The sequence below is a fragment of the Myotis yumanensis genome, unplaced genomic scaffold (assembly GCF_028538775.1).
Source record: "Myotis yumanensis isolate MYYU_CA2020_CCGP unplaced genomic scaffold, mMyoYum1.0.hap1 SCAF_10, whole genome shotgun sequence".
Lineage (NCBI taxonomy): Eukaryota > Metazoa > Chordata > Mammalia > Chiroptera > Vespertilionidae > Myotis > Myotis yumanensis.
In genome coordinates, this window is record NW_027223761.1 from 12,810,049 (window position 1) to 12,824,600 (window position 14,552).

The 14,552-nt window shown below is 38.2% G+C and overlaps 1 protein-coding gene across 5 annotated transcripts in view; it reads right to left on the bottom strand.

Annotated features, from left to right (window-relative positions):
* The window catches only part of LRRC4C (leucine rich repeat containing 4C), a 983,070-nt gene that overhangs the window by 391,393 nt on the left and 577,125 nt on the right, over positions 1-14,552 (bottom strand). For all 5 annotated transcript variants that reach the window (XM_070427824.1, XM_070427819.1, XM_070427820.1 and 2 more), the window contains one exon: positions 14,261-14,397. The gene's annotated coding sequence lies outside the window, so the exon portion shown is untranslated. The remainder of the gene's footprint in view (positions 1-14,260; positions 14,398-14,552) is intronic.

A 14,552-nucleotide genomic window follows, 5' to 3' on the forward strand; every position in this document is an offset into this window, starting at 1 on the left:
GTGACCCCAATGCTCAGGATGGTGTGGGGTACTTAGCAAGTGTTGCTTCCCCCTCCAGTCGTGACTCTGGAGGATCTGAGCACTGATGATACTTTTGTAATGAAAGCCTTCAGGGGAACATATCAATTAAACAAGCTCATCGGAGGTACAGAGCATGGTGCAGTGCTTAAGAGCACAGTTTAGAAAGGAGGTTTATTTTAACCCAGATTCTGCTCCTTCCTCCCTAATTGACATCCACTCCCTTTATCTTTGCCACAGCTACTTAGCTCCCTTTTCTCAACCTCTTTATCTTCTTTATCTTCTTCGAATGTCCTTTACTTTTCCAATTCATACTCATATCTATTATTAGAATAGATATATGAATGAACAAATGAATGAATGATCAGGTAGGGTCCACAGAATGTTGCAAGCAGAAAAAAAGAAAAGTCATCTTTGTCTATTGAATGTGAAGTATTTATATAATGCGAAAGGAGTAGAAATACACCACACACACACACACACACACACACACACACCACCCCTACTATGAGTTTTCCAACAAGAAGCCTTGATGAAAATTATGGCTTGGCCTAATTACATGCCTGAGCTTTAGTTACCTGTTATAAAAATGAGGGTTATCATCATGATTCTAACAGAAATAGCCAAATAATATACAATATAAAGTTATGGGAAAATTGGACTTTTTATGTTAACAATGCCGTTGTAATTAACCTAGTTACTAATAATAAGAAAGGAGCAATGGGAAGATCAAATATTATAGGCATGTCATTTGGGCAACTTCACCAGGAAGCTACAACTTTACATTCCCCAAGGGGTAGTACAAAGGGAAGATAGACACATGCCCAGTAAAATTGGGGGGACTAGTGTGGGTGCTTGCTGCCAGTCACACCTGGGAACAGAGGTCATTGGCTAGAGTGGGCATGGTCACTGCAAGCATGCAGAACTTTGGGCTATGTAATTCCCTGAAAAAAGAAAGCTCACTCTCTTGTGCTCTTGGTTCATCTTAGCATGTAGTGGTTGTCTCCTGGCTTGTGGGGCTCGTTTGTTCCTTCTTCCTGACATTCTCCCATGTGGTCCATGGCCTGGCCATGCATAACCCGCCCCCCGCCCCCCCCACACACACACACAATGGACTAATAGACTGAAGCTAGCCTGCTGCTGAACTGGGCCCAGCTGCAACATGGAATGGGAACTCTGGCTCTGATTTCAGCTCTACTGAAATCCCAGCTACACTTCTTCTGTAATTGGAGTGAGGAAAATGGGGCTTTGGAAACCCAGGAATATAATTCCATGCGAATAAAAATCACTCATCCTCCTGAATCATAAAACACTTTTTCTGGAGATATCACAAGGACCCCACGCCCAGCACCCAGGAAGGAAGAGAATACCCCAATTTCTCCAATAACAATACTTCTATAATGATTGATGTCTATTTTACATGAGCATTTTATAGGCATAAAATCAGTGAAGTTATGAAAACCAAATAAATAGAGAAAGAAATCTCTAATTCAAAAGCCCATTTGTAGACTAAATGAAATGGGTACAAACTTGGTTAAATAATGGCATGTATAAATGCATGTCTCCCCCTTCCCTCCTGTATACATTGTTGGGACCAATATTGTCCCAGGTCATAGTCACACTTTAACAACCTTTTTTTGCTCACAATTAACTGCCAGGATGTAGGTGTTTTTAGTTTGTTTATTTTTTTTTTCTGGAGCTCAGGGCCAATGACAGTGTTAGTGCCAAGTAAAAGGTTTAGAATGAATGCCTGACCAATAAAGGGCAGATAATGTTGAAAGCAGTGCAAACTAAGTGTCATTTCCATAATAATTTCTAATTCTAAGTGGTACTAACCTAAAGGCTACTGAATATGTGTTTTTGCCTTATGATAAAAGGAGTTTGATTTCTTACCATTGAAAACACTGCAAAGGGTTTTTAAATTTATTGCAGATGAAAGGAATTTGTTTTCAGGGTTTATAGATTTTTTAATAAATATGTTGTTTTCTCAAATAATCTATGAAAAACAGATGGGTCAAATATGTGAGTCTTATTAGTACTCTGTAGATGGGGAAAAGTGCAACTTTCTCATAAGTCTCAAAATTTATTATGTTCCTGCCAGCATGTAGACAGTTTATTTTAAAAATAAGTGCCTTATATTTAATGTGTGTGGCTAACAATAAAATCTGGATTCTATTTCTTTAGATTCATTTGTTTTTACTCTAGCTATTTTAAAGGAAAAGAGAAGAGGGTGTCTGTGGCTACGTACACCTGAAAGTGACATAATTTCACAATGTTATCCCAATACATTTAATACATTTTTTAAAAGAAGTTATCAAAGTACTACAGATGGAAAGGCTTTTGTACTTAAGTTACAGACTTGTTCTCATGGCCTAGGCAGTCTTGCAAAGATATTCCCAACACCCCTACCCCTGGAAATAAAATAATCATAAAATAAGTCAAACTAATAGCTTTAGCAGCTAGCTAATGTTCAACAGTCCTTTCTTGTTTTGCCTATTTCAGCCTGGTGGTCCATGATAAAAATCACAACCCTGAGCTCTAGCACCCTAAGCGAATGTCGGTTATTGAAATGAATTTAAATCTCAATTATAACTAAAGTTCATTGTCTACGTGAAGATTTTTCTTAAGCCTTTCCTAATGCATCCCAGGCTTCTGGCTTATGGGCCTTATTACATTTCTCAGCTGCCCGAGGGACTCTCAGGCTTTGGAGAGCTAAACAGCATTTATTGTTCAAGTCTGGCTGAAGAGGCTCACTTTCAAGCAGGAGGAAAAAAAAATGTACACAAGCACCTATAAATTAGTGAATTTAAAGACTCTATAAGACCTGCCTATCCACATGCACTGACGATCCAAGGAGCTCATCTTCAGTAGTGGAGAATCAGGAGAAGCTTCATAACAATGATATTCACCCAGTACTGGGGAAAGGCAGAATTTAGAAAACAGAAGTGGGGAGAAGGAAATTCTGGAAAAAAGAATAACATATGAGCAAAAAGCTTATGTCAGGAAAGGAGAGTGTGCCATGTGTTGTGTGTCAAATAAGTAGCAAAACATTGACCCCTCTGACCTTGGGGCAACCTAGCAGGGTCTAGGGTGGCCCTGTTCCCAGGTCAAGCACAATAATCAATACCTGACACTCACTGCTCCCTTAAGTTATGTGAGTGAGACCAAGGAGGTGCTCTCAGTAGCCAGCTGCCAAGACATCTGCAGCCACTGTGGAAAAGTGGTACATGGAACTATGAAGTGAACTGCATGGCAGGAACCCGAGGCCCTCAGCCAAGGGAGCATGGCTATGCAAGGTAAGGCTAGGTGGAATCACTCCCCGCCCCCCCCCCCCCACTTTTTTTTTCCAGAAAGAACAAGTACAATGAGAGCTGGGAAAACTGAGCTATCTTAAGGCGAATTATGAATGCAAAGGATAATGGCATCTCAGGAAGTAAAGGAGAACTGACTAAATCCCTAAAGTATAAGAAAACCAGCAAATGAAACACAGGGGGCAAGCTCAGGATAGAGAAGTGACACTGAGACTCAAACTTTCAAAGTGCCTATGGAGGTCCCTAATGCCTCTGATGGGCAGGTCACCATCTAGCAGGAATCGCTTGGAGAGGTGACCGTCACATATGGAGTATAGCAGAACCCTTGGCATCTTGAACTGGAGAGTGGAAATGAGGCCTCATAAATGTACAGATGAGATACTTCTTAATTTGCTTAGAGTCAAAGACTCACTTTCTTCATGAAATTGACCAGTTATTTCTGGGAATCTCTGGGGTGTCTCACATTGCTCAGAAAATATCCACTCTCTCTGTCTTCTTGATCAAGGCACTGTGCTATAGCCTGCACTTGGCAGTGAGCACCCGGAGAATGCTGCTTAGAGGCACAACCACCCTTTTTTTTGATGGCCCTTTAACATCTCCTATTGACAATGTCACACTAGCATCTGAGATAGAATAATCATTGACTCCTTATTCCTGCATTTGACATTGACAACTGGACTTCCACAATAGTGTGGCTCACATCCAGAGTTAATTACTCTTTTAGTAACCCAGATTCTTTGATTTCTGTCCTCTTTTTTATTTTTATTTATTTCAGAAAGGAAGGGAGAGGGAGAGAGAGAGATAGAAACATCAACAATGAGAGAGAACCATTGATTGGCTACCTCCTGCATGCCCTCACTCTGGGGATCAAGCCTGCAACGGGAACAAACCATAATCTCCTGGTTCATAGGTCAACACTTAACCACTGGGCCACACGGGCTGGGATGATTTCTGTTCTTAACAACACTACAGACATTCAGTGGGACCAACTCCAAAAGTTCTTCTTCATCCGCCTTGACTCTTCCTTCTATTTCGAGAAACTGTATACACAAATACACATCAGCCTCTTCTAAATTTTAATCCTCTCTTTCACATTCTGCCTTTAACCATCCCACAAATTATATCTACTCGAAATACATTAAAGACCCAAACAGTTCTTAACCATTTGCACCTCTATCATTATAGTGCATAAAATTATCATCTTTCACATATATTATTGTAATAGACTGATAATTGTGCCGGGGTTCTTATCCCAGCATCAAGAAGGGTTCAGGAATCTGAAAAAGGCTGTGCGTAGATGACATAGGAATCCAGAAACCAATAAAGAGTCCGGAGACCAGGTATACTTTTGAAAGGCATTGGGGGTAAGAGGACCTTCAGCTAAAGGAACTGAAGACTACCTCCTTGTCTGGGACCCTTGCTTTTATTAACACAATTTGTCCTAAGGCAAGGTGGAAATGATACACTTCAAAGGGTAAGGTTTCAAAGGGTACAGAAGTATTGTCAGTTTGGGGGAATTAGCCTACGGCTGTTCAGGTGTTTGGCCAGTAGAAGGCAATAACATATAGATTAAGATGCCCTTTAACTGTCTGGCAGCCACAATCAGTTTCCTATTCAGGTTTGGGGAAATGCCTTTAGCCATTCCCAACAGGTGACTACATGTGTGACTCAACCCTGTTGAGTCCCCAAGTCTCATCAACCTTTTGATGAAACTCTTGAAATTATGACATGCTGGAATTGGCCTACGGCATAATTGTCCTCTGACCTTTCACCTTCATCTCTCTTCAGTCTGTATCAGTGATGGTGAACCTTTTGAGCTCGGCGTGTCAGCATTTTGAAAAACCCTAACTTAACTCTGGTGCCATGTCACATATAGAAATTTTTTGAAATTTGCAACCATAATAAAACAAAGGCTTATATTTTTGATATTTATTTTATATATTTAAATGCCATTTAACAAAGAAAACTCAACCAAAAAAATGAGTTCGCGTGTCACCTCTGACACGGGTGTCATAGGTTCGCCATCACTGGTCTATATCCTATTCCACTCCTCCCACTTTAAGGACTTCAACTGTCATCACCTTCTCCCTTTCTTGCTTCTGTTTAGCTATTCCATAGACTTTGATGTTCCTCAAATGCACTTACTTCAAGGTCTCTCCATTTGTTTCCTGGACCTGAAAATCTAAATCTTTGTTCTCAGCCTCTCACCTCCTTTTGGTCCCTCTCATCTTCTTAGTGATGCCTCTTCCATCAGTTTAAAATGTCAAGGCACTCCCATGCCAGCACTACTTGTGTGTTTTTTTCCTACTTTATATTTTTCTATAGAACTTATTACTATTCAACATAGCCTTTACTTACTATTTTGCTTTACTTAGTAGTTTATTGACTGTCTCTGTCCACCAAAATATGAATTGATAAGGATCAGGGCCAGAATTTGTATTTGTGTAGTTCTCTGCCATATCTCCAAAGTTATAAATAGTGACTGGCTCATAGTGGGTGCTCAATAAACACTTGTGGAATGACCAAATTAATTAACACATGCCAAGCAGTGAATCTGGAGCAAAACCGATTTGTGAACCAATTCCTCTCCTAAAATTTATTAGCTCTTGACCTCATGCATAACACTCTCTCAGTCTTAGTCTCATTTACCTCTATAAAATAGAAATAATGTGGAGCATTAAATAAAGTAATATATGTGAAATGTCTAGGACATAGTCAACATTAAATAAATGATGATTACTATTTTTATTAAAATATTATTTTTAATAATCTGTGTAATGCCATTTGACTCTCCATTAAATGGACAAGAATTTCTACTTTTATCACACAAAGTAAAAACACATGAATTAAATAAAAAATATAAAATAAGTGAAAATGTTTTGCTCAGAGTTTGGTCCATAGAAGTTCTATAAAGAATGATTCTTTCAGCTGTAGTTTAACTATCCTAAAGAAATTCTCCAATGCACTAAATTTCTTGATTTCAAATGGGGGGCTGGGAGGATTTTATAAATTCCAAGACTTAATCTACTATGTTGCTAAAAGAGACCATGCCTAAGGCTTTTTTATTCAGTTGTTGGGCTTGCAGTAACTAAGAAGAAGAATTCTTCAAGGCTTTCTTAATAGCTGCCAGGCCCCAATGAAGATAGTCCTTGTTAAAGAGATTTTTTTTTCAACTTCAAGAGAATCCTCATGGCCTCCCTTGATTTTTTTAAAAAAACTAAGTTATTGGGGTGACATTGGTTAAAAGGATTTTATAGTAACACTCTTTAAGGTGGTCAAGACATGGAAACAATGGAAGTGTCCTTCAATAGGTGATTGGATAAAGAAGATGTGGTACATATATATAGTGGAATACGCTCAGCCATAAAAAAGACAAAATATTGCCACTGTGACAACATGGATGGGCCTAGCAAATATTATGCTAAGTGGAATAAGTCAGTCAGAAAAAGCTAAGAACCACATGACTTTATTCATATAGGGGGTGACCAAATTAATATAAAAGTGAAACTTGTGGACACAGACAACAGTGTGGTGGTTACCAGAGGGAAGGGGTGGCGGGCAGTAGAGGTTGGAGGGGTCCTAATATATGAAGACAGAAGATGGTTTGACTTTGAGTGGTGGGCACACAGTGTAATAAACCGATTTTGTTTCACAGAAATAAATGTATATTTGAAAGCTCTCTTGATTTTTATTTGCTACTAAAAGCATGGGAACTCCTGAGAAGGCATTCTTACAATTTCTCATCCTGCAGGTAACCTACCTGAAAAAAGTAACACTTTGTTAGCATTACTGGAAAAAGACCTACCTCTTATTTCCACCAAAATCAAGTCAGCTAATTAGCCAACCGGAAATCGGGCGGCATGATATTCTTTTTCCAAATCACATGAAATCAATTAAAAAATTTTTAACTGGTAGGGACAAGAACCAGCTTGTACCAGCCTGCAAGAGAATGGTCTTGCACACCTCTTCACACCTGTGTTCAGTGACATCACACTGGTAAGTAAAATGAGCCACAGGGGGAGTATTTACACCACAGAAATAGGAAAAACACTACAAATCAGAGCTATTTTTCCTCCTCAGAGAGCTGATTTCCCAGCATACCATTAGCTCTATCTTGTTCTTTCCAAGGGTATGAAATAAACAACCACTCATTCACCAGTCTGTTAGAACCGTGCCTTCTCTGTGCAGGACACTCCATTTAGGGGCTGATCTCTGAAATAGATGCATCCCAGTAGGTTGAAGAGAATGCTCGTTTCGAATTGTATTAGTGCCTTCAACATTTCTGGTTTATGGTTTAGTGTTTTTTTTTTAAACAGTAAACACGCACTGTGACACATTTTGCTTTCCTGCAATGATATGTCATTATATTTGCAACATGAACATGGAGCTTAAAGATGTAAAATGTGAAAAATCAAGCATAAGGGATTCCCATGATATTTAGCACTTTTGTCACTGGAAAAAATAAGTTGAGAAAATTGAGGTACTGCCAATAATACAATTGTTTTACCTAGTGGGGAAGCCAGGAAAAGAGACTGATACAATAAGAACTGATTTTTCTCTCAGATGGTGCTGCAGGTATACCTGAAATTTTTTAATTTAATGTTTGATAAACTGGAATATGGCAAGAAGATGCAGTCACTCTGATTATATTCCCTGTGATTTCTACTTATCACCTCTCAACCCTCAACTAGGTCATGTGAAGGAGGCTCAGAAAAATTGACTAAACCTTCTATTATACAGTCAGAGAAGCAGCAAAATCACACTGAGAATGATTGTAATAAGAAGTGACTGCCACTCATTTATACATATCTTTATTCTCTCTTCCTTAACAAAGTGATTATAATCTTAATTTGTTTCTGAGTTTCTAATAATGACGTTGTTTATGACAATATCAAATGTATCTTTAAAAGAAATTTAAATCTGAATGTAACAAAACTTTTTAAACAACTAACTTAATACAAGGAAATTTTTAAAACCCGATAACATTGGAAACCTTAAAACCCACAGAGTTTTACATGAGTATTGATTGTTTTCTATGTTGGGTACTGTATTGCACTCTGACCCTCTCAACTGTGGCAGCTATACAGTTTAAATGACAGACACAATTCTTCCATAAGGTTCTAAATTCTTGAAAGTTTTAAGAATATAAGTTCTGAGTCTGATTTTCTGTATAGAAAACTTATTAAAGTGAATTTCCATGAAACAAGATGTACCAAGCATAAATATAGCCCATTTCAATGTGCTATCCTCATTCTTCACTGAGAATTGTGTAAAGTACAACTCAACCTACTTTAAACTTCACTTTCTATTTATTTATTTTATTCCATGAGGCACCAATGGGAAGCTTTTCACCTAAAGTGCAAATCTTTTATGATGAAGCCAACTTCACAAAAACCAGGATGCTTTGAAAAATAAGATCCTATAAATATTCATGGTTAGAAAGCCCTTTGACTATACCCTACCTTATCAAATACACAAAGTTGATATCCTCTAAGTATCTATGATGTAGGTCAGAAATATGTCTTTTCATCTGCCTGTGATGAGCAGAACTCATATTTTGCAAGCAGATCCCTGGCCTTGCATTAATTAAGCAAGGCTTGTTTCTGCTCCATTATGGTTCCTTGCAGCAGGGTTTATGAGGCTCTCCGATAGGGCTCTTGTTGTTTTCTCTAAGCCAGGCTTCCTCCAGTCCAGGAGTGAAGTACCGAAGCGTTTGTTAGCTATGCTTCTGACTTTCTGTCAAGGGCTTTTTATATTTGTGGATGAAGTCCCTTCCTTTGGTAATTGGAAAGCCATTGTTTATGTGATGCCCAGCCTGACAGACTTGATAGAAATAGATAAGATTCAGAACTCTGCCTTGGGCTATATTTACCTGTAGACTTAACATCTTGTGAAATCATCTTGCTGCTATTTTTATTTATTCATTGCAGTTTTCTTAACTCTTGTTGCATGTGGTGGGATGGGTGGGATTGACATTTGACTCACAGACCACCAGTCTACATACACATATGGTCAAACATCCTGCCACTGTGGTTGACATTTGAGGTCAGAGCATATATAATGAGATAAAGGGGGCAATTGATCTTAAATATTTAAAAGTACTGAACAATGATTTTTATCTTTCCTCTGATTCTACCAAGGCCAGAACAATAAATACTTCAGTTCATTTGAATGGATAGGATTTACACAAAGACCTGTCTAACTTGGTTAAAAAGAACTGTGTGAATACTTTATCTAGAAATATTAAAAAAACTCCTTTTCTTCAAAAAATTTGGAAAATATGAGACAGATTACTTCCCAGCAGCTCAAATGCTCCCTCTCCCTCTGCTAAATCTCTATAGCAAGTTAGGTATGGTGAGTAATGGGTTGCAAGACATGGCCTTACTCTGAGGAGATGAAAGAGGACTCTCTCCTATATTATAGCTATGGCAGCCTTTCTATGTTAGCATCACTAATGGATTTTATGTAACTTGGTAATTAGCTCTGTATCCCATACATATGCTCTTCTCAGTACCTAGAATATTATTTAACCTGTAGAAGACAGTTCGTTAAATCAATTAATTTAGAAATTATGTCTTTATTTGATAATTATTTTTATGTCCCTACTATGTAAAACAACCATCTCTTTGAGATGGGTTTGCATGTATATCTACCCTAATGAAGGGAAATGGTGATTAAAGGACTCCATTAATAAAAATTTTTGCTCTGTGAACTCTCATTAAGAGGATAAAAAGACAAGCTGTAGAATGAGAGAACGTATTTGCAAACTATATATCTGTCAAAAACTAGTGCATAGAATATATAAGATATTCTCAAAACTCACAGTAAAAACAAAACAAAAAAACACACCAAAAAGAATAAAAACAACAAAAACAACAATCCAATTAGAAAAATGGGCCAAATACATAAAAAGACATTTCACTGAAGAGGATATAAATCTGGTAAATAAGCATAAACAGTGATGTCAAAATGTCAAATATCACTAGGATTTAGGGAAATAAAAATTAAAACCCTAATGTGATAATTAGGGGAAAAGCTTTTGACATTGGTCTTGAAAATATATATATGTATTTTTGATATGACACCAAAAGCACCAGCAGCAAGGGCAAAAATCAACAAGGGGGAGGCAGCTGAGATTTTACCCTGGCATAGTCATGCACAGGCCTGGCTGGCTGTCAGTTCACATTCTGAGGACCCAGGGCCAGGACACAGTGGGGTGGCACTCACATGGCTAGCATTTGCAAACATAAAAACCTGTGGGGCTAAAACAAGTGAAATCTGTAGGGGCCTGAAGCAGCTGTCCTGGCAAAAGCTGGCAGGGTCCTCTGCAGAGCGGGACCCTGGGAACCCTGGTTGCTCCGAATGCACAGCAGAAGCAGGTGGCCCCTGCCTGGCCTCCTGGTTCCTAGCCTCTTTGTACATCTCAGCTTTGCCAGGCTCTGTGTGGGCTGAGACCCAAGAGTGTCCTTCATGCAGTGTCCCTAAAGACTGAGGAAGCTGGCAGGCCACCCCACTCTCCCTTTCCCAGCAATGGGAGCTCTTTCCACCTTTCATATTGCAAATAAAAACCACAATGCCATGCCACTATACACCTGTTAGAATGACTACTTTAAGCAGACAAGATATAGGACATGTCAAGTTATGCAGAGAAAAGGGAACCCTGGTGGCACTGATGATGGGAATATAAATTGGTGCAGCCACTGTGGAAACCAGTAAGGAGACTCCTCGACATTTTAAAATAGAAGTATCAGATGATCCAGCAATTCTATCTCTGGGTATTTATGTAAAAGAAATGAAAGCACTATCTCAAACAGATATCTGCACTACCCTGTTTATTGTAGCATTAGTCACAATAACCAAGACATAGAAACAACTTGTGTCAATCAACTAATGAATAAAGAAAAAAATATATAAATATATAATTTATTTTATTATCTAAATACAGTAAAGTATTATTTAGTTCTAACAAGAAGGAAATCTTGCCTTTGCAAAACATGCATGAACCTTGAGGGCATTAAGCTAAGTAAAATAAGTCAGACAGAGAGAGACAAATAAATACTACATGATCTCTCATGTGGAACCTAAAACCATTGAACTCAGGAAGAGAGAGTACAGTAGTCCCCCCTTATTTAAGGGGTACATTCCAAGAGCTTCAGTGGATGCCTAAAAGCACAGATAGTACTAAAACCTATATATACAGACCTATGATAATGCTTAATCTATAAATTAGAGTAAGAGGTTATCAGTATGTAATGAAATGGAACAATTATAATAACATACTGTAATAACCGTTATGTGAATGTGGATTCTCCCTCAAAATATCTTATTGTATTGTACTCACCTTTTCACTTAAAGAAAGCAATAATTTATGGCTTCTCTTTGGCATACTTGCATTACCATCATCACTACTCTTGTGCTTTGGGGCCATTATTAAGCAAAATAAGAGTTATTTAAATACTGTGATACTGCAACATTCAACATGATAACTGAGATGGCTAAGTGACTAATAGGTAGGTAGCATATACAGTGTGGGATATACTGGACAAAGGAATGACTCACATTCCAGGTAGGGTGGACTAGGACAGTGTAGGAATTCAACATGATATTCAGAATGACATGCAAATTAAAATATTAACTCTTTATTTCTGGAATTTTCCATTTAGCCATTTAGTATTTTTGGATGATGGTTTACCATGGATAATTGAAATAGTGGAAGGTAAAACTGCCCTGCCAATAAGGGGGGGACAATTTTAGATTGATTGTTACCAGGAGCTGGGCTGAGAGGAATGGTAAGTGAAATATTGGTCAAAAGGTACAAACGTTGAATATGATGAATAACTTCTGGGGAATTTAATGTATAGCATGATGGCTATAGTTAATAAGACTGTAGTGTATAGTTGAAAGTAAGAGAGTAGATCTTAAATTTTGTCACCATAAGAACAACAAAATGACAATTTTGTGAGTTGAAGCATGGGTTAACTAACGATATCGCGGTAGACATTTCACAATGTATACATGCATTGAATTATCACATTGTACACTATAAACTTACACTATGTTAAATGTTCATTATAGCTTAAAGCTGGAACTAAAAACACAAATATGTGACCTCCATTTAATACCGCAATTGCAGTTCCAGGAAATGGATTAAAATTCTATGCCCACACAAAAACCTGTTCATGAATGCTTATAGCAATTTTTTAAGTATAATAGTTCCAAACTGGAAAAAAAAAATCAAGACATCTTTCAATAGGTACAAAGCTAAACAAACTGTCGTATATCCTTACTACGAAATACTACTCAGTTGAAAGAGAATGAATAAACTGCTGATGTACCCAATAACTCAAGTGAATCTCTTGAGAATCACACTGAATGAAAAAGAGAGAGAGGGAGGGAGAAAAAATGGAATAGGAAGTTCAGAGAGAAATAGAGTTGTGAGGAGTTAAGTTCCCTGTTGCTCATGAGAATGGTACAAACATAAATTGCTGTTTTCTTCTTGTTTTTAAATTTTGTTTCAGTTTCAGTTCACATTTGTTACCAGAACAATTCTCTTTTCACTTGGGTTACTTACATGGGTCTTTCTCCCACTAAACAAATAGCCTAACTCAAAGAATACAATATCGGCCCTCCCGTGTCCATAGAAGAACTAAGATTGAAGGCAAAGGAGTAAGTCCCAAACACTTTTAAATAAAAACACCTTCAAGTGGTGTTTTTGTTGGTTCATCTTCCTCTTGAGTGCTGGTACCATTTCTTTATCTTACCATTGCCTCCTCATCTTTAAGAGCCCTTAACATGCTACAAAACACCTCCAAACCTAGGTTCTTATGTGACTCTTGAAACAAAGGGATCTCTCAAACACAGATAACATGGGTCCAATTTAGCTTCATCAACATACTGTGATGAAGTTGTTACAAAACAAATAAATAAAAAACTTCCTGGAAGCTCTTGAGTTGAGAATTCAGAAGAGATCACTGTTATATATGCAACTCAGTAGAGGCAAATGTTAACAGGAAAATGTATGAGCAATTTCACCTGCCAAGGTCCCCAGGTTCTTATAACATTAAAACAGCATGAATGATTCAAGTACAATTTCCCAATGAAAATGGCAAGTACAAATGTCTCCCCAGCCACAGATGAAGCTTAATGTCACTATAATTGGATGTGTGTTTTTTTTTTTTCTTTTCTCCTCAACACATTGAAACTACACAGAAGAATGAACAGGAGATTTCCATGTCATAGACCTGGACAGGCCCTAGGAGCAGGCTCAAGTGGCCTTGACTGGTGATGGCACATCCAGCTACAGACGATGCTACCACTCAGGCCCAGCTCACAAAATGCCACCTGTTGGAGTCACTCAGACTTTCATCCTTCCCAACCCATTCGTTCAGCCACGTTCAACTTTCACAACAGCCCAACAGAAAATATGTCTGTGTTGTCGCCACATCAAGCTTTGCAACCTCACCATCTGGCTACCTTTACCTAACACTTTGTTTCACATGAATGACCTAACTAGTGTCCCAGTTTCAAAAAAAAAGGCAGAGGGCATCACTCTTTGTCTTCTTACTTCATCCTGAATCCAGGGCAGGCCACTCTGCCACTCTGTCCACTCCAGGGGCAGTACAAAGAAACATCTGTTCAGAAACAGCTGGACTCACACTCCTCTGCCTGAATCACCACTAGTAAAAGTTTTATGAGGTGGGTACCTTCTCCCCCTGCATCCTCCATCTGTAACTGACTGAAGCCCAAATGAAAAGAAAGAAATGGCTAGACATTTAGCCTTGCGTTGGCATCCACATGGGGACGTTAGGGAGAGAAGAGCAACTCTCGGCTGTACCAAAAGGATATTAAAATCGTCTGAAATGTAAATAACTATCCATCAGTCAATGAATCTTTGAGGGATTCTAAGGGAGAAAGTTATATCTCTCACTTACCTGCGGCAAATTGTCGGTGGGCCAGTTTTCCTATTTGCTAAACTTGAATCCAGTCAATGTATTGAGACTCCAAAGTAGGTTCAGGATGTTTCCATATTGGTGATGTAGATACGTTATCTCTCTGCATCCAGTAACTCCTGTATGAAACAGAATAAAAGGACACAAATATATGGTAAGGGAAGATGATTTGACTTTAGGCTTACAATTCAATATACAGATCATGTATCACAGAATTATATGCTTGAAATCTATATAAAATTATATATGTTAGAGGCCTGATGCATGAAATTCA